This window comes from Cupressus sempervirens, chromosome 10 (genome assembly GCF_028749045.1).
Source record: "Cupressus sempervirens isolate cs-2001-9-10 chromosome 10, ASM2874904v1, whole genome shotgun sequence".
Taxonomy (NCBI): Eukaryota; Viridiplantae; Streptophyta; class Pinopsida; order Cupressales; family Cupressaceae; genus Cupressus; species Cupressus sempervirens.
In genome coordinates, this window is record NC_143127.1 from 529813690 (window position 1) to 529833068 (window position 19379).

At 37.6% G+C, this 19379-nt stretch overlaps 1 protein-coding gene and 1 pseudogene across 6 annotated transcripts in view; both read right to left on the reverse strand.

Annotated features, from left to right (window-relative positions):
* The window catches only part of LOC149534978 (forkhead-associated domain-containing protein / FHA domain-containing protein), a 213450-nt gene that overhangs the window by 38553 nt on the left and 155518 nt on the right, over positions 1-19379 (reverse strand). The gene's annotated exons all lie outside the window — the stretch shown is intronic.
* LOC149534979 (pre-mRNA-processing protein 40A pseudogene) lies at positions 16959-18333 on the reverse strand (annotated as a pseudogene).

Genomic DNA, 19379 nt, shown 5'->3' on the forward strand with positions numbered 1-19379 from the left:
TTTAGGGAATCCCCTTCTAGCCAATTTTTTTTCTAAATTCATAATCTTGGTAAATAAAAGACCATAGATACACACTAGCTTCTGCAACATGAATGGTTTGATCCCCAATAGGAATAGCCATAATCCCCACACTATCTCCATTTTCATTCCTGATAATAATACCACAACCAGCAATCCATGGGTTGCCCTTCAACGCCCCATCAAAGTGAATCTTAAACCATCCCTTAGGTGGACAATCCCACCTAGCCAAATTTCTACAGTTACTATCATGCTGAGAGAATCTAACCCCTTCCAAGTTCCAATTCTGAATCACTTTAGCTGCCCAATCATCTTGAGGTTCTTGACCTTTCCTAGTTATCCTTATACTCTCAATCACCATGTGTTTGATCTTATCAAAAATCTGATTATTTAGAAGTCTCCTTGCCACTGAAAACCCTATCATTACGTTCCTTCCAAACACCCCAACATAAAAATAAAAGGATGAAATCCCATAAATTAATAATCAAAGAATTACGAGGAGACTTCCAAGGTAAGAATAAGTCTTGAATACTAAGGGGAAAGACCCAATCCACATCCAAAAGTCTACAAATCCTCTACCATAACCTTCTTGTGCAAGAGCAATGAATAGTCAAATGCTTAACCGACTCTTCCTCTTTCTTACAAAGATAACACCACTAACAAGACACCTACCTTTCTTCATTAAATTGTCAGTAGTAAGGATTTTATCTTGCAATAAGATCCAAAAAAATATGTCAACTTTGGGAGTCAAGCCTTTGAACCAAGCTTTAGCCCAGCAAGGCGCATGATAGTCTTCAAAAGAATTATCATACAAGGATGAAACAAAAAACCTTCCATTTGGATTATATTTCCAAATTAAAGTATCCTCCTCGGGAACTAAAAAGACAGCATTCAGCATTTTGTTAAGGCCATCAAGAACCTCATCCACTCTATACATAGGTTCATCCACTTATCTTGTTCCCAATAATCAGCAACAAAAGACCCAAAAATAGTCTTGCATTGATCCATATACCCACTCCACTTCTAATCATAACAGAAAGCATGATCAATGATCCAAATGTCTTCCCAAAAACGAATAGTCCTGCCATTTCCAACCTTCCATCTTACCCCTTTATTAATAATCTATTTGCTTCTCTGAGCCTGCTTCCAAATCACAGAACCCCCTTGAATATCCTCACTGTCAAGGAAAAAATTAAAGCCATGATTGTCCCTGTTATATTTATCATTCCATATATCTTTCCATTCTCTATCTTCATTATATAAAATCTCCAAATAAGCTTAGCAATTAGAAATTCACTCATGCTATTAATATTTCTCAAACCCAACCCTCCTTTTTTAATTGGCATACAAACCTCATTCCAAGAAATCAAGACCAATCTTTTCTTCTTTGTCTCTAATCCGAGGAACTACAAAACCATCATGATTGGGCACACTTTTGCCAAACTATATGCTACTGCTCTTAATACTATGCTATCTGCGGAGCTCGACAGGATTGGTTGTAGGGCTAGAGGACAAGCGGGCTTTCGAACAGATTATCAGACTATGGACCACATCTTCATGCTACGGGCTATTATTGAGGAGGCCAGACACAGATCGGAAAAGGTATACTATTGCTTTGTTGATTTTCGCAAAGCTTTTGATTGTGTTCCTAGGGTGGCTCTGTTTGAGAGACTTAGGGAGATCGGTATTTCCGAGATGCTACGTATTGCTATTATGAGATTATATGAGACTATGGTCGGCAGATTCTGGACTCCTGTTGGCTTCTTGGATCCGATCCATTGTACTATTGGGGTTAAGCAGGGTTGTCCTCTCTCTCCTACTTTATTTGGGTTATATATTGATGAATTGGAGGACTTCCACTTGAAGTCTTTGCTCCCGGGTGATGGTTGTTATCTTTATCAGGTTCTGATCTCGATCCTTCTCTTTGCAGATGATATTGTTCTCCTTGCTTCCTCTGCTGACAAGTTACAGAGACTTCTTGATAGATTGGCTTTATTTTGTGATCAGAGACAGTTGGTGGTTACCTTGGGTAAGACTCGGATCATGGTCTTTAATTGTTTAAAGGCTTCTCATCTTCACTTCACATTTCGGGGCCAGGAGATTGAGATTACTTCATCCTATTTGTATCTGGGTGTTATGTTTTCCGGACCGCGATTTAGCATAAGACCTACTATTCAGCCTAGAGTTAATAAAGGCATGGGTTCTCTTGCTTTGCTTGAGAAACAGTGCCTCAGACATAACTTTCAGGATACCTCGTCTAAGCTATCTCTCCTAGATGTTCTTGTTCGATCGACTATTCTTTATGGTTCTATGGTTTGGGGTCCTTCTCTCCTTAGCTTTGATTGGACCTCGATTGAGTAGGTCCAAACTTTGTTCTTGCGGCGCATTATCAGATGTCATAGATCTACTCCTAATGGTATCATTCTTGCTGAGTTCGAGGCTCATCCTTTCAGACTCACAGCCATTTTTGACTTAGTTTGGTTTCTTCATCGCCTTCATGGGTTTGCTGATATGGCTGGAGACCATGATCGTTACTCCTATTTAGCTTACTGCTCTTTGGTTTCCATGGCGGCTATTGAGTCTGGTGCTCGTGCACGGTTTTGGTATGCACAGGTCTCTTCTTTGCTGAGTTCGATTGGGATTGATATTGATCGTCTCCCCCCTTTTCAGTTTTCTTTGGATGCCCCTGCTCATCTTCTCCCTTCTTGGCAAGAGTTGAATGAGCATGTTCGTCTTGATATTTATAGACGTTACATTACTACTACCTGGGCTAACCCTCCTAGTGGGTTACGCCCACGGATGTCGTTTTATGCGACACACTTTTTGGAGATCTCAGATGGGATTATTGCCCGGCCTAGCTATCTCTCACGGTGTTGGTCTCATGCCATGCAGATCTCTTTAGCTTCTTTCAGAGTTGGTTGCCACCATCTTCGGGCTCAGTCGGATCATCATATCGACAGGGAGGAGCGGACCTGTTTGTTTTGTTCTTTAGGGGAGGTGGAGGATGAGGCTCACTTTCTTTTTCGATGCCCTATTTATTACGAGATCAAAGGGAGGTTCTTTTGTTTGTTCAGAGAGTGCTTCTCTCTCTATGATTTCTTCAACTATTATGATCAAATATGCCTTGCACTGTATCTACGTGAGGCCACTATGCTCCAGAATAGCAAGATTTAGACTCTATTTCCACACCAGCACTCATCTACTCAGCTCATTACTGCCTTTTTTACACCTTTATCCCCCTTGCGTGGTGTGAAAAGGCCCTGTAGCTCTATTCAACCTAGTGAGCTTTCTAGATGCATCAGATCTCGTTCTGCTTATAGGCACCAACGAAACTCTTCTAGGACAAGTTAGAGACAGTAGTATCTCTACGCATCGACACGTGTATCATTCTGTGACTGATTTCTTTTCGCCCAAGAAAGCCTCCTAGTGCTTTTTGTTGCTTGTTTTTGTTTGTTGCTATTGCTTTTCTTCAGACACCTTTGTGTGCTCCTACTGGCTTCAACCCTGCTTTGTTGTAATCTTTCAGTCCCATAGACCTCTTTTTGGTCTTTTGTTGAAAATTAATATCATTATCTTATCTTATCTTATCTTTTCCATACCAATCCACAAGAAATTTTTCTGAATTCTTTCAATGGCTAGAGCCTACTTCCTAGGTATCTTAAAAACACTCAAAGCATATAAAGGCATATTCTGTAAAGTGGATTTTAGAACCATGACCTTACCAACCTGGCTAAGGAGAGATCCTTTCCAGCCAGCTAGCTTTGAGTGAAATTTGTCAATCGGGGAACTCTAGAAGGAATCAGGCAGGTCCAGACAAAGAGGTAACCCAAAATAAGACCCCAGAAGGTTGCCAACCTCACAACCCATAATTCTTTTAATCCTAATTTGTCTATTATCATTAACGTTAATGAAATAAATCAAACTTTTGTTGCAATTAATAATTTGTCCAATAGCCTGCCCATAATCCTACATACACTTTTTGTTGGTTTTGCACTTTTGACATAATTTCATCAAAGATCTGGTGATATCCTGGTAAATCCAAAATTGAGAGCATGATACCCATAGAGGGCCATGAATGGTGTCATCGAAATAGACATGTGATGCATAGTGTTATAAGAGTATTCACCAAGGTTCAACCACTTTACCCATGCCTTTTGTTATCTTGCTATATAATTATAGAGATATCCCTCAACCCATTTACTAACTATCTCAATCTAACTATCGGTTTGAGGGTGGTAGCTAGTGCTTGTGGTAAGCTTTGTCCTATACAACCTGAAGAGCTCCTACCAAAAAATGCTCATGAACCTGCTATCTCGATCACTGAAAATGGTTTGCAACAACCCATGCAACCTAAAATATCTCCCTGAAAAACCAACACCACTACTTGTACTATGGCATATGCAGACACAATGAAAAAGAAGTATGCAGACTTAGTTAATCAATCCACCACCACATAAATGCAATCCTTGCCTTGGACCTTAGGTAGGCCTGTGATACAATTCATCAACACGTTGTCCACTTCTTGTCTGGAATGGAAAGGGGTTGTGAAATATCCCTAACCAGATATTTACTCGGTTTCCTTTTTAACAATATATTCAGGACTAAACATTGCAGATGTATTACGAACACAATTGAAACCAGTAGAAATCTAAACAAATGTTTAACCAGCTTCTTCATGAATATCGTATTCAAAACGCAAACATAAACAAATGTAATACGATATAACAATAAAACCAGAAGATTCTCCACAAGATAATAACTGGTTCTTTCCAAAATAACATTCAAGATTCAAGAATATAACAATGTGTTACAAACCAGTAATATAAAACCAGCCAACTCTTATAACTCCTTAAAATATGTTATTGCATTTTGAAATACAGTTTAATAGTTAGATTGGAATACTAGAATAAGAACCTATAAGCACATATGAAACACCTGAATTGATGTCTCCCCGAACAATGGGTTTGCGTCCACTATCTGTCAGCACAAGGGGCTATGTCCTCATACTAGCTGAAAGATGAAACTTTCTTAATAACTCTCACAAGAGAGAAAATTGAAACTAAATCACAAATGAAGCATGCCCAAATGAAAGAGTCACATCTCTTTTATCCTCACGACTGTGACTCTTCAACTTCCCTCTTGGCCTTTCGTCTTATCTCTCATTGTCCTTTTGCCCACTTTGTAATATTAAATTGACCTTTAATATTTTGAGTCCATGCTCCCCAAGTCAATTTTAATATTATATATAATATGCTTTTAATATTTCTAATGTCCCAAAAAGGGGGCATTACAGGTTGCAACAAACCACCTGGGCATTAATGCCCATGTTTATTTTATTGAAACACTAGGCATTGTCTCACATACTATAACATATATGTTTTGATAACTCTCAAAACATTCTTCTTGATAGAAGATCCTAGCACCAATAAAAACTTGTCCTTGTAGATGATCAAGTCATTAATAATGGTGTATTTGTCATCTCGAATAATAACATCTATGATCCCAATGGCCGATGTATCGTTTGCATACTCTGCTGAGATCAACTCCCTCCACTCATTTGCTATCACTCCCAAAGATCTCAAATGAGGACTCCTTCAAAGCTTACCAGCAACAATGTTTTTCTTTCCCTTGACAAAAATTATGTCAAAATCATAAACTTGTTATTTTCTAACCCACTTTTGCTGCCTATCATTCAGATGTTTTTCCCAAGGCAGTGCTTCGTACTATTATTACCAGTTTTAACTACAAATTTTCTGCTCACCAAATATTGTTTTAATTTAGCAAGGGCATGCATAATGGCCAGCATTTCCTCGTCATATATGTTGTAACTCCTCCCGGCACCTCTCAACTTCCTACTTTCAAATGCATTAGGGTGCTTATCCTTCATTAACACTGTCCAAACACCATCTCCTAGGGCATCATAGTGGAGCTCGAATGGTCTACCAAAATCTGGAATACAAGGTATTTTTTAGTGGCTAATATTCGCAAATTGGCTAATTTTAGAATTTTTTGGCTAGTAATTTCACTAATAATTTAAGATTTGATACAACCTAAATCGCCATAGTTAAAATTTAGTTCTAGAATATTTAAAATCGCTCAATAATTTATTTTACTGAAAAATTTAAACTCAAATATTTGCCACAATATTCGTTACATGATTAGATTTGAGTCACCTAAATATACTATATTATTGGAGAAATTATATTGAACTCACCAATAATTATCATAATTATTAGTTACTTTAGGAATATACCACCAATATTTAGTTTTCAATATTGATTTAAAGTATATGTAACAAGCCTCATAATATTCCACGAGATAAAAAAATGTTCAATTTTGATTTGTAATATTCCAAGGTGATTAATGAACTTCCTATTATTATTGAGATTCATCAATATTTTATACAAAAAAATTATGATTCAAAAATAATCACCAATATTAATCATATTTAGAATAAAAAATTGTGAGATTTGCCAATAGAAATAATTTTGTTTTTTCAAAATAATGAAATATTCACCAATATTTTATATCTTTTTTTGGAGGTGGCTTTCTTAAAGTTTACCTTACTGGAATAACTAAAACTAGTTAAGTGCTCATCAATTCCTTGAACCTGTCAAAATACTTTTGGGTTCTATCTATCCAGTCAAATGCATCATTTCAAGTTAAATTTGTGAGAGGGGCTATTGACTAAGACTATCACTTCAAAAAACAGTGGTAGAACCCACAAAGGGCCATAAAACCCTCGAGTTGTGAAAGATCCCTAGGTGACGGCCAATCCATGATTACCTAGATTTTTTTGGATCCACATGTATACCCTCACCATTGATAATATGTTCCTAAGTATGACAACTCACTCATCCCAAATTCACATTTTATCATTTTACCATTCAAGCACTCCCTCTCTAGGATGCTCAATACAGTATCAATATGTTTCAAATGTTCCTACCAAGTCCTAATGTAAATAAATATATCATCAAATGCTTTATACAAATACTCCTTCTCTAGCAACCCGATGCTATAGTAACCCACAATTCTTCTTGGCAATTGGAAAATGATGACTCGACCACCAACTTCTAAATTAACTTGAAGCTCAAAAAACAAATCACGAGACCATATCTTCCAATGGTGACAAGATTGCTAGCAAAGAGGGTTTGCATTCTCCAAGACGTAAGATTAAACTCCACAATTTCTCCAATTTCATATTATATCCATGTTAAATTTCAACCAAAATTAAGGAAGAAATAAAATAATGCACAACAATCAAATAACACCTAAGATTACCTGGGAGAAGCCCTCCTCACCGAGGGAAAGAACCAAGCCCGCCAATAAACAATTACAAAGTTTTCCCATCTTATGATTGAAATCCTCAAGACTATTCAATCAATATGAGTAAGGAATATTATTTTAATGATCAATCATAAATCATTCTCTCTGCTTAACAATATAGCCAATATGTTGAGAGAGTTCTCAAAGATCTGATGTAGAAAATGCATATCTCGCTGAAGAAGATTACTACACATCATTCGACCCACACATCGCCAAAGAAAATTATATCATAATATATGATAAGTAGTTTATAAAATCTTCTCAGAAAATTGTCTTTAAATCATATACTATCATCACCATGCACACACACCCCTATGTATATGACTTGCTTCAAAACATGAATAATAATTTTCATAATAATCTCGTCATTGAAATGATGAATAATAATGCATCATACTCTTCTTTAAAACATTACACACAAAACATTCATAACTGTCATATAAACTTCAATCGACCCATAAGAGAGTGTTGTTAGAGAAGACAAAGAAAACCACTGCTGCTAGAAATGCAACCTGATGAGGTGGGAAATATTGTCGATTTGTGTGCCATGTCGTACGTTCAGTAATTTCTTCACTTTGACAATAATGAATACAACCAGTAATAAATATATGCCAATAAGAGATGTACGAACCAATGCTAAATATAAGCATATGAACTACGTGTAAAATCAAAACTACTAAGGGAGAGGGGGTGAATCGGTATTTAAAATAGTAAGCAAACCGAAATTAAAGAAAGGAAGAAAAGAACATAGATGTTTATCTAATGGAAACCCTTTTGGGTAAAACCTACAATATACTAATCTCAAAAAATGGGCTTCTACCCAATACAAAGAAAGAGTTGCAACTCTTGCTCAACCAAACAGCATATAGGCTTCAACCTTAGCAATCAGCAGCAACAAACTCTTGTGGGCTCCAACCCTTAACAAACTGATAAAGAAATAGGAAATTACAAACTAAACAAGCTCTTGTTTTAGCAGAATGCTAGATATTCAAGATCAATGTTACAGATATCTTAATAAGACACTACACAAACCAGCACACTCAATTCTAACAGAGGTCCTTGCTTTTAACAAAGCACTTTGTGGAAGAATTTTCTCACAAGACAACCCGTTGTCTGCAACTTCAGAACTCAAAGCAGTCCATTTTCTCTTTTGTGTATAGTTCAATGTCACACCCGTCCTCCAAACTCTTTTAGCTTCAATCTCCCTCCTATCATTTTTAGAGCTCATATTTTCCATGACATCAAGCATTTTCCCACTATTTTTGTTAAAATGTATTCTCTTCTGTAAAAATTTCCTAAAACTCAATAATTGCTCCTATATTACAATTGTCTGTCATTAAATAAAAAACACATTGATTTCAAAAAAGAAGAGTCCGTTGCTGCTCACTACCGTTCAATCATTATCGCTTTATTCCTAGTTTTTGCATCTTTGTATTCGCCCTGAGGATACTATAACATATTTGAGGAGTGCTTCTGCTTGATTTTTTATTACACTTGCTCATACCGGAATAAGAGCCTTCTTTTTGGGTATGGTTTTTTGATATTACTCAAAAAGAAACAACCCGTATATTTTACTCCAACAAAAACTTCTTGACTGTCGTCCATCCACACTATCAAAATGTCAAGCATTTAAGTTGAGAGGAATCAAATCATTTTATTGTCATAGTGTCCATGTTATCAAACCTTTGTAATGCTTCAGCATGTTGTCCGACTAATTGGGTAGTTAGACGGTCATGGGTACAGCCATGGTGGTGTCACTTCATTGGCACCGTGTCGGATGTTATAAATATGGCATACACTTATGTAATTGGCATCATGTTGGTATTGAATATTATTGTACGGAAGCATTTGATGAAAGAGTAATACTTTACTTTGTTAAGCTATATGCTTATGTTCACCTACGAGCTGAACATTTGGCACCATTGTTAGGGATTTGGATATGTTGCCTACTTGGCCTAGTTGCGGGTGAGGATGAGGACCTTCTCCTCCTCAATGTTAAGGAGGTTCACTTGTTTTGGGCTATTGGCATCTTCATGGTACCTTGGACCACACCATCGACACAATTTCTAAGGAGTGTCACCCTTTGGGCAATCTCTGGCAAAGTGGCCCAATTGGCTACATGCACAGCATTGGATTATGGGCCTTCCCTTGGAGTCATACTGTATTTGATTCCTATTGTCATTTCCACCCCGTCCCCCTCGATGGTTGTTTGTGTAGCCACAGATGTGGCATTTTTGTTGTTCCCCCGCATCTCATTATTAGTGCTAGAGGTGGATGGTTGTTCCTACTTGAAGAGTATTTGTTGGCTTCATGTCTTCATGTTATAGTAGCACTCCTTCATAGAATGACCCAAAACCTAACAAATATCACACATCACCTTCTTAGGACATGCTCCCCTTCTACATCTTTTATCTTTACAATTGGTACACCATATTTCTTCCTCCTTTGTATGGCTAGAGGTTCCCTTCATGGACTCAAACCCCTTCATCATCCGCTCTATGTCCTTTTGGAGGGCCTGTACCTTCTTGTTGGGTTCTTTGTCGTTGTCGACACTACTTTCCTCTTCAACGACTCGTCACTCTCAAAGGAGGATGAGGATTTACTCTTCTTCTTTTTCTTTTTATTTGTCATTTTGCCCTAACTTTCCAAGTTCATGGCACAATCGTAGGCGTCTGTGTATGATGTGGGCGGGACTATCTTCATCTTCCTTCTCAGTGCCCCGTTGAGTCCTTCTACGAACCACCATTTCTTTTATTCATCGGGGGGTTGAGTACCCAGCCTGCTAAGAAGATCCTTGAGCCTTCGATTGTAGGCTCGTATGGTTTCCTTTTTTCCTTGTTTGCAATTGTAGATCTCGGCGACGACCTCGTTGTCATCCCACAGCAATCAAAATTCTGCTTGAAATTCTTTTTTGAGATTGTCCCATGTGTTGATCTTCACCTTGTCGATATCAAAAAACCAATCCACCGCCACTCCCTGTAGGGTGGCTGGAAATTGTTGCAACCACTTGTCCACATTTGTGACCGAGTTGGCGGTCCATACAGTTTCACATGTATGGCAATGTCATACGAGGTCTTCCTTCCTATCGCCTGTGAACTTCGAGAGTTTTTGTTTCTGAGACATCGTGTTTCTCATCCTCTAACAACCAGTTGTGTCTACCACTCGATTGTGTCCTGAAACTATTAAGAATTGGTCCCGACGGGTTACTCTGACCACCGTGCAGTGGCCCTCTAACACTTCCTTGTGCCCCAATGTCCTCTGTTGGCCTCACCTCCTTTCCTAATTCTTCAATGGTTCCCTCTAGCAGTAGTGTACGGGATGAATGTAGAAATTGTTTCCTTGTCTCCTCGAGCACAATTAATCTATGTCGTGTTTCCACGAGCAACTCCTCGTTGCTTCGTACTCGCCATTCAAGTAAACTATGGCACCCTTCAGTAGTTTCTACACCACCCACACAGTTGCCTTCTGCCACACTTGGTGATTCTTCTGACTGCCCCACTGTCCGTTCTTTGGCAAGTTGTCTTAATCACCGCCTTCGTTCGGCTTGGATTAAATCTCCACACACAGATTGTAATTCATCAATATCCTCCCTCAAGTTCCTATTTTTATTTAAGAGGTTGGGCATTTGACATAACCATTATAAAAAAAATAAAAAATAAAACAACACTCTTTTATTTATTCACTCTATATACATCATGTGGTCGACTCTAAGCAATAGTTACAGACTCTTGAGTGCTATTCATACCATGGCTCAAAAGCTCACAGTTCAATTTTGCGACGTCGTACATCTCTCTCTTCATAGATATTCTTGGGGATTTGTTGACAACGTTCCTCTTGCTCCCCTTCTTCCCTATGTCTCTTATGCGACAGGTATGCTTGTGCAATTAAACAAGGGAGTTGGTCTAGGAACCTGTTCATTATTGGGCTTGCATGCATGGCATCCCACACAATATCCTGTGTAACCTCGTTTTCCATGGCTTCTCTCCGTACGAAGGTTTTGTGGCTTATGTGATACAGGATGTGAAAGTTTTGGGTTGCCTTGTGCTCGCCTTCCAGGGGTTCTGTCTCGTCCTTATCATTAGTTTTCTGGTTGTCTGGTATAGGTATTGCCATTTATCCTCGGCAATATGATATCGAATCATTCCAATCTCAATCGTTCGACCTAGTTCACACAAGTGACAAACAAAGCAAGTTCTGAAAAAAAGATGGGAATAGTTTGTGAAATAGACAAAACATTATCCTATTGTTGTTTGACAGAGTAACACTCCACTTTACTATCCGCCAAAAACTTGTGACTCATCATCATTGTCAAACATCTCCTAACCATAATGCTCAAACCTTAGCAACCTTATCCCAAACATAATAAGTTTCAACATAAAGCCAAGGCATTTCCATAAATCTAGTAATTATGCTACGACAAACACCAAAGAGAACACAGTTGTTACATTTTCAATAGTTACTCCTAGTGACTCCCATGACACATAGATATGATGATTAATCCAGAAAGAATTTCAACAAACTTACTGTGCATCCCAAAAGGAGAATCCTGACATTTGGGTTACTCAAACAATGTTGCAGTAGTATCCAAGACATATGTTACACATGTTCAATTTACGAACTTCAGACTACATGTAATTTTTAGTTATCATCATCAACTGCAAGACAATAGGTAGCAACACATGGCACATACCAATAAAAATAGCAAAGACTGACAACATCATAACAAGATTGATCATATGTAGGATCAAAGGTGCCAACATACACAAACTTCAATAAACACGTCAATGCTAAAGAAAAAGTGCCACCATAGATGAGATACTTGGGAACATCAACGAAAAAACCTAACAATCTTCCCCTATTTTCCATTGATGGTAAGCCAATTTGAAAAGAAATATGACTACTCCCAACAACTCCCCCCGAAAATATACTCCCCCTTCATCATCAATGAAAAGAAAACTAAAATAGACTGAACCAAATTGTGAGAACCTAAGAACTAGATATTACAATTAAGCCCACCTGTTAAACAAGAACCAACTAGTGGGGTAAGAAACACCCAACTTGCTTCAAAGATACTCAAAATGTTCCCGAGGTAGGGGTTTTGTAAAAATGCCAGCCACTTGTAATTTTGGGAAAACATATTCCAGTTTGACAGTATTGTTAGCAAATAACTTCCAGATAGTAATACTTAAAATCGTTATGTGCTTGTGGCAAGAGTGCATGACAGGGTTCTTAGAGATATCAATAGCACTTGTGTTATAACAATATATGCAAATAGGATCTTCAAACTAAATCTTGTAATCAACCAAAGTGTTCTTCATCCAAATTACCTGAGTACAACATGAAACTGTTGTGATATACTCTGCTTCGGCAGTACATAAGGAAGTGCAAGATTGTTTCTTGCTGAGCCAAGAAACCAAACAACCACCTAAGTAGAAGGCAAACCCACTTGTGCTCTGCTTCTCATCCAAGGAGCCATCCCAATCTACATCTATATAATTTTTTAGAAAAATATCGGAACTTTTTGGAAACCATAGACCATAATCAATTGTCCCTTAAAGATACTTAAAGATTCTTTTAACCATTGAAACATGTGTTTAATTGGGTGATGCTTGAAAGCATGCAACAAAACCATCAACCTACATAATATCTGGTCTAGCAGCTATAACACACAATAAGCTTCCTACCATTGACTAGTAAAATGTTTGATCAACAATGGTAGACATGTCATCCTTACTTAGCTTGGATCTGGTTTCCATAGGAGTATTAACCAAATCGCAATATTCCATTTTAAATCTTTTCACCAGCCCCTAACATATTTAGCTAGTGAAATGTTAATACCATTAGCTGATTGACTAATTTGCAGCCCAAGGAAGTTAGAAAACCCGCCTATCATAGACATTTTGAATTCACTTTTCATGCAATCAACATATGTCTTGTTCATTTTAGAGTTGTCACTATCAAAGATCAGATCATCAACATATATAAAAACTATAAGAATGTTGTTACCTTCATTTTTGACATACAAGTTGTCAACATATCCTTTCTTGAAACCTTGTTGATGTAGATAGCTGTACAGCTTCTCATACCAAGCTCTAGGAGCTTGTTTGAGTCCATAGAGTACTTTCTTCAGCTTGCATACATAATCAAAATTGTTTGTTAGCAGAAAACCTTCTAGCTACTCGACATAAACTTCCTCATTCAAGTCACCATTTCAGAATGCAAATTTGACATCCATTTAATAAACTTAAAAACCTTTCAAAGAAGCATAAGCTAGAAACATTATAATGGTTTCTGGTTTAGCTACGGGTGCAAAAGTCTCATCAAAATCAACACCCTCAACTTGTGTGTTACCTTTGCAAACCAAACATGCCTTATTCCTTATAACTTTACCTTCTCCATTTACAATATTGCCAAACACCCATTTCATCTCTATTACATTCTTGTTCTTTTGCCTAGGCACAAGCTCCCAAGTGTTGCTTTTGTGAATATGCTACAACTCTTCCATCATAGCTGCAATCCAATTCTCATTGTTGGTTGCCTCTTCATTACATTTTGGCTCATACAAAGACATTAATGAAAACTCATCATCCTCAAAGTAATTAACATTCTTTCTAACAGTTTGTCTTCTCCTTTCAGCTATTACTTGGTCTAAGGGTGAAATATCCCAAATGGATATTTACCCGATTTCTTCCACAATAATATATTCAGAACTTAAGCATAGGTAGATGTATTACGAAACAACAATAGAAACTAGTAGATTCTCCAATAGATATTAAATCATTCTTTCTCAAAAAGAATGATCAGGATTCAAGCATATGAAAATGTGTTACAAACCAACATTATAAAACTAGTAAACTCTCATAAAATCCCCTAAAACATGTTATTGCATTATACAACAGCGATACAATAACCAGCATTCAAAATCCAATCTTAAACACAGTTTTACAGTCAAATTGGAACACTAAGAGAAGAACCTGTAAACGCATACGAGACACCTGAACTAACGTCTCCACGGACAATGGGTTTGTGTCCACCATCTAGTGGCACGAGGTGCTACATCCTCAGACTGGCTGAAAGCTGAAGCTTTCTGAATAACTCTCTCAAGAGAGAAATTGAAATCAGAATCATAAATCAAGCATGCCAAATAAATGAGCCTCCTCATTTTATTCTCACAGCAATGACTCATCGACTCCCTTCCTGAATTTTAGTCTTATCTTTCCTTGTCATTTTTTAGCCCACTTTATAATATTTAATTGACCTTTTATAATTTGAGTTCATGCTCTCAAAGTCAATTCTAGTATTATATGAATATGTCTTTAACTTTTTCTAATATCCCAAAAAGGGGACATTACAAATCTTCCCTCCTCAAGATTGCTTGCCCTCAAGCAATCAGTACTAGGATCCCATATGAATCTACAGTTACCCCTATAGCCCAATTTGAAAACAAATCCAACTACACTACAAAGCAAGGTGTCATTTTGTAACTCATTCGTCAACCGAAACCTTGGATCCCCTACAAATCTATGAAATATTGCTGCACCTGTAGATTGTACAACCCTAATCATCCCCGCATTCAGTCTCAAACTGAGTAGAACTACAACAAAATCCTCAACAAGCCATAGATATTGTCAACACCTGGATACCACACCCTGTTGTCATGACCAGCTGATATGATGAGGTAGAAATGTATCAAGAGGCTATGTATAACCTAGTAAATAGTGACGACCTGACCTAGATAGATGATGTAAGAAACAAGCTGCTCAAAAGCTGCAACTAACACCACGGGCACATCAAAAACCATACCGTCGTCATAAATTTGGAGAACCCCCAAGTAAAAAGGTGCTATGAGTAAGTATGAAGCTGAAAAGCTATTCGTTGTGGTTGAAACATAGCTCTCATCAATACTCCACCAAGATCTATTCAATGGTTAATGTTGGGAATCCATCCAACTCCTGTATAGGGTGGAATCAGAAACTATATTTGGACTGATCCAATGACAAGTGACAGTAGTCAATTCACTACTCCCATCCTATGACCAAGATTTGCTACTAGGAACTGCACTAAGATTCAATATTCTAAAAATAGAATCATCTTCTTCATGACAATCAAAAGGAGTTCCCTTGTTTATCTCAAAAAGGAGATTATTGAAAGTCCAATTGGCATCCATTTCAAACATGGGATTGTCTATAAGTTGAATGTGATCTGAAACTTTGGTTCTTGGTTTTTTGGGACAACTGTCCAAGACATAAGTCTACTAAATGCCATCAAGTTCCTCAATTACTCCTTGGAAAAACTCTTGCCTCTCTTTACCCTCATGTTCTCGAAAATGGTTTGTGATCCTGATCTAATTTTCTACTTCTTGATGAGAAAACCAAGTATCATCCAATGCCTCATGGCCATACTTAAGCTCCCTGTTGAGCTCCTTAATCTTATTCCTTTCTCTATTCAACTGATCAACATATATTTCGACAACCTCAATAATATAATCCCTGTTGAAAAGCAAAAATAATTAATCTGATTTCATAATTTCAAAAGTTGTTTTGACCACCTGCAAATCAGCAACAGGCCAATCTCCTTCCATTTCCTTTTGAGCCTTCCTGTAGAGTTCTACAACCATCTTGTGAGTGTTGTCATAACGTACCAAAGATGCCACAACCATGTCTTCACTAACCTTCAGTTGATTCTTTAGTATTTAGGGTATGCATTTCCTTGTTGTCATGTTGACGCGGTTCATTGTCTTGCAGTGTCATCTTAAGTTATTCCTCCAAATTCATGTCATGGGCATCAAAAAGATATGGTTCATCATACAAAGATTCCAACCTGCTATTACCTTGTGTGCAACCAACCTCATCAACCTGCTTGTCAAAGCTAACTTCCAAATCACTAATATAGAAACTTGAACCTTGTGTAACATCTTCTACGTGATCTCGAGAAGGCCGCAAATTAATGGGGGTTGACTACTCTTCTTTTTCTAGACCCTCTATTAGATGATTTTAGTCTGGTGGAAATTCGTTATACACATTTTTGCACTGGTCTTTTGCAAGGAGATCCTAAGCTAATTCAAAATACTTCATTTTTACCATATTGGTCCTATTTTGAAGTTTTGGATGGAAATCTATAAAATCATTGAAGGCTAATTCTTTATGAATCTTTGAAGAGAGTTTTTTGTACTCAACATACATATTAATTACCTTTGTTTTGCAATACCATTTCTGGTTTTTGACTTGCTGAACACTTGACATGACTGGTGAAGCATCTTCATTCTTTTCCCAACTATTCTCCAATTTTAAGAAAGTTTCTTTCTTTTCTAGTTTTATTTTAGGGTGTCGCATTTCCTCTATATTGCATGTCTCGTGCTGAATTAAAGAAGAATATGTTAGCTTTGAAAAACCACTCTCCTTTAAAGGTAAAGATGACATGGATTTAGTATCATTTACAACATCTGGTTCCATTCGATTATGAATTTCCTCCACAAGAACTTTTCCATCATTGTCCTCTGCTAGATTGCTAATAAAATCTTAAAGTGGCTCCTGGCCTAAAGTGTCCTTGAGATACAAAGCAGCTGAAGCTAATTCTTCTGTTGTTACCTTTCCATCATAATCTACGTCTAATATTCACCCTCGATCACTAATTTTCACATCAACATCATCAAATTCTTTTTTCCTTTCCATTTCTTCTAGTCAAAGACTAGCAATGTACTCATCAAAAAGACTCCTACGAAAGGTGCTCTCTTTAATTGCCCTGTACTCTTGAGTCTTGGGTATCTTCTAGTAATAATGTGCAGTCCTCCGATCTCGAGGAAGCAAATATTGCCTTTGTACTAAGCAGCAGAGTTTTGAAATCATATGTAAGCCTTCGCTATTTCTTGCTTCTCTCCCTTCTTTCTCTCTTGCCTTTTCAATCAGCTCTTCAAAGACAAGCTTGAGATTTGGTTCAGATATCATGGCCAATCACCTACTCCAGCCATGTCAGCCTTGAAGTGGTCAAACGTGAAAGCTGATGTTATCATCATCTTCAAATTGTCCTTTATCCTTGTCCTATCTGCTTCATATTGCTTTCCCAATTCTACCACAACATCTTCAAACAAGTCGTTTGGAGTCAACCCAGGTTCATTTGATGCCACATCCTCGTATGCAGAATAGTCTTTGAACATTGAAAAATAGTTCGGCCAAATTGTTTTTGCCAGTTAATAAGCTAGAAGACTTATGCTCTTCCATCAGCTTTATGAATTCATCACGGTTCTTACATTCCTTGAGGTGCAGTTGTTCCCTCTTAATCCTCTTCTCTTCTTTCTCTTTGGTTTCTAGCCCACGCACATAGTCCTCAGAAACTTCTACTTGATCTATCCGATCTATCTAATAACACCTTTGATCCTTTTCAAGCCTATCATGCACTTTCCTCCATTGGTATTGTGCCTTTGATAAAATCACAAGATGCCAAAAATTCTCTATATTCACTGAGATTTCTCTTTCGTTGCTCATGTGCTTTGTCTCTTTGCTTGCGCTATAAGTCACGCAAATAATTCTCAAAGAGTTCTCTCTCTCTTCCACACTCAATGGCATGAAATCTTGGATCGTTCTCAAATAAAGAGATAACTTTGCTCCAACGTGTTGTTGATGTAAGCTCCTTACACTCCTCCAACATCTTCATAAACTCCCCACGTGCTTTCTTTAAATTAAGGTGCTTCTCTTCAGCTTCATGTTTCTTTCACCGCATTGTAAATTCAAAAAATGCCTACCTTCTCTCTATGAGACTTTTAAGGACACCATATCACTTCTCATTGATGATTACTCGCATTGCTTGCTCCCACGTCCAATCAAATTCTACACGTGTAGATTCTCACAATTTTTTAAAAGCAATTTTTGACTCTATCTTGTTTGCAAATGTCACTGGCTCTTTTATCACGTGCAAAGGTTTGTTATCGAGTACAGGATTGACACTAATCTTTCCAATTACATGCATTGCTCTCTTTGCTTCTTGTAAGCGTTGTTACTTTGAACCATTTGTGTAGGATGAGTTTGTTGCTAACTTTAGTAACGGTGCATAATTTCGCAAAAAAAACCTAAGACCACTTCTCCACACACTTATTCCAATGACAATTATGATACACCTATTCAAACTGTCCGTCTACACCAAAAACGGTTCCTCCATTATATTCCTTCCATCATGACCTAACACTACTTCCTTGAATCTGCACAACTCACGTAACGTCTTTTCCTCATGATCTTCACATTTGTGTGTGACACATCCTCCCTACGCTAGCTCATATCTACTATATGTTTGGTTCAAATATTGTCGATTGGGTGTAGTTGATTTTCCATACTCCTACCACTGTAAGAATTCCAAATAGGTGTAGTGCAGGCTTGATTTCATCAAGGAGAAAAGCCATGGCTAGAAGTCAAATGTACTAGTTGTGGTTGTATCCTTTTCCTTCCCAAGTACTCCGCAATATTCCTCTCCACACAATTTTGCTCTCTTCCCGTGAATGTCTTGTGTCTTGTAGGGGCATGAAACTCCCTACCACTAAGCACAAACCACGAAAATGCAGTCTCCAACCTCCATCAATAACCTTGGATTTCGACCCGAGTCTATGAGAAGATAAGCACGTCACCCGACTAGTATTTAATGCAACTGCAAATGAGACCCAGAGATTACCTACTGTCACAATGGCACTGCGCTAACAATTCTTTATTTCTTCTTTCCAATTTGGTGGGGAATACCATCTGACAAAATCCTCCAAAATAGTTTTAGAACTCAAAATTTGTTTCCAAGCGCATCTTTCAACATTCTTCAAATTGGCAACAGAACTCTCCAAATTTGTTCTAGGCAATCTCTTACAAAATCTTCTTGCAGCATCCCATTGTGAAATAAATTAGTGGTTCCAGTCAGTTAGCCAAGAGACTTCCGCTCATGCATGAATCAAAATTTTGCCATAGACATTCAACTCTTCTATGTCGTGGCTCCGAATGCTCCTTGATATTTGCATTGTTTAGCTTAAGCTTAATGAACAACCACTGAACAAATTTGCAAACATT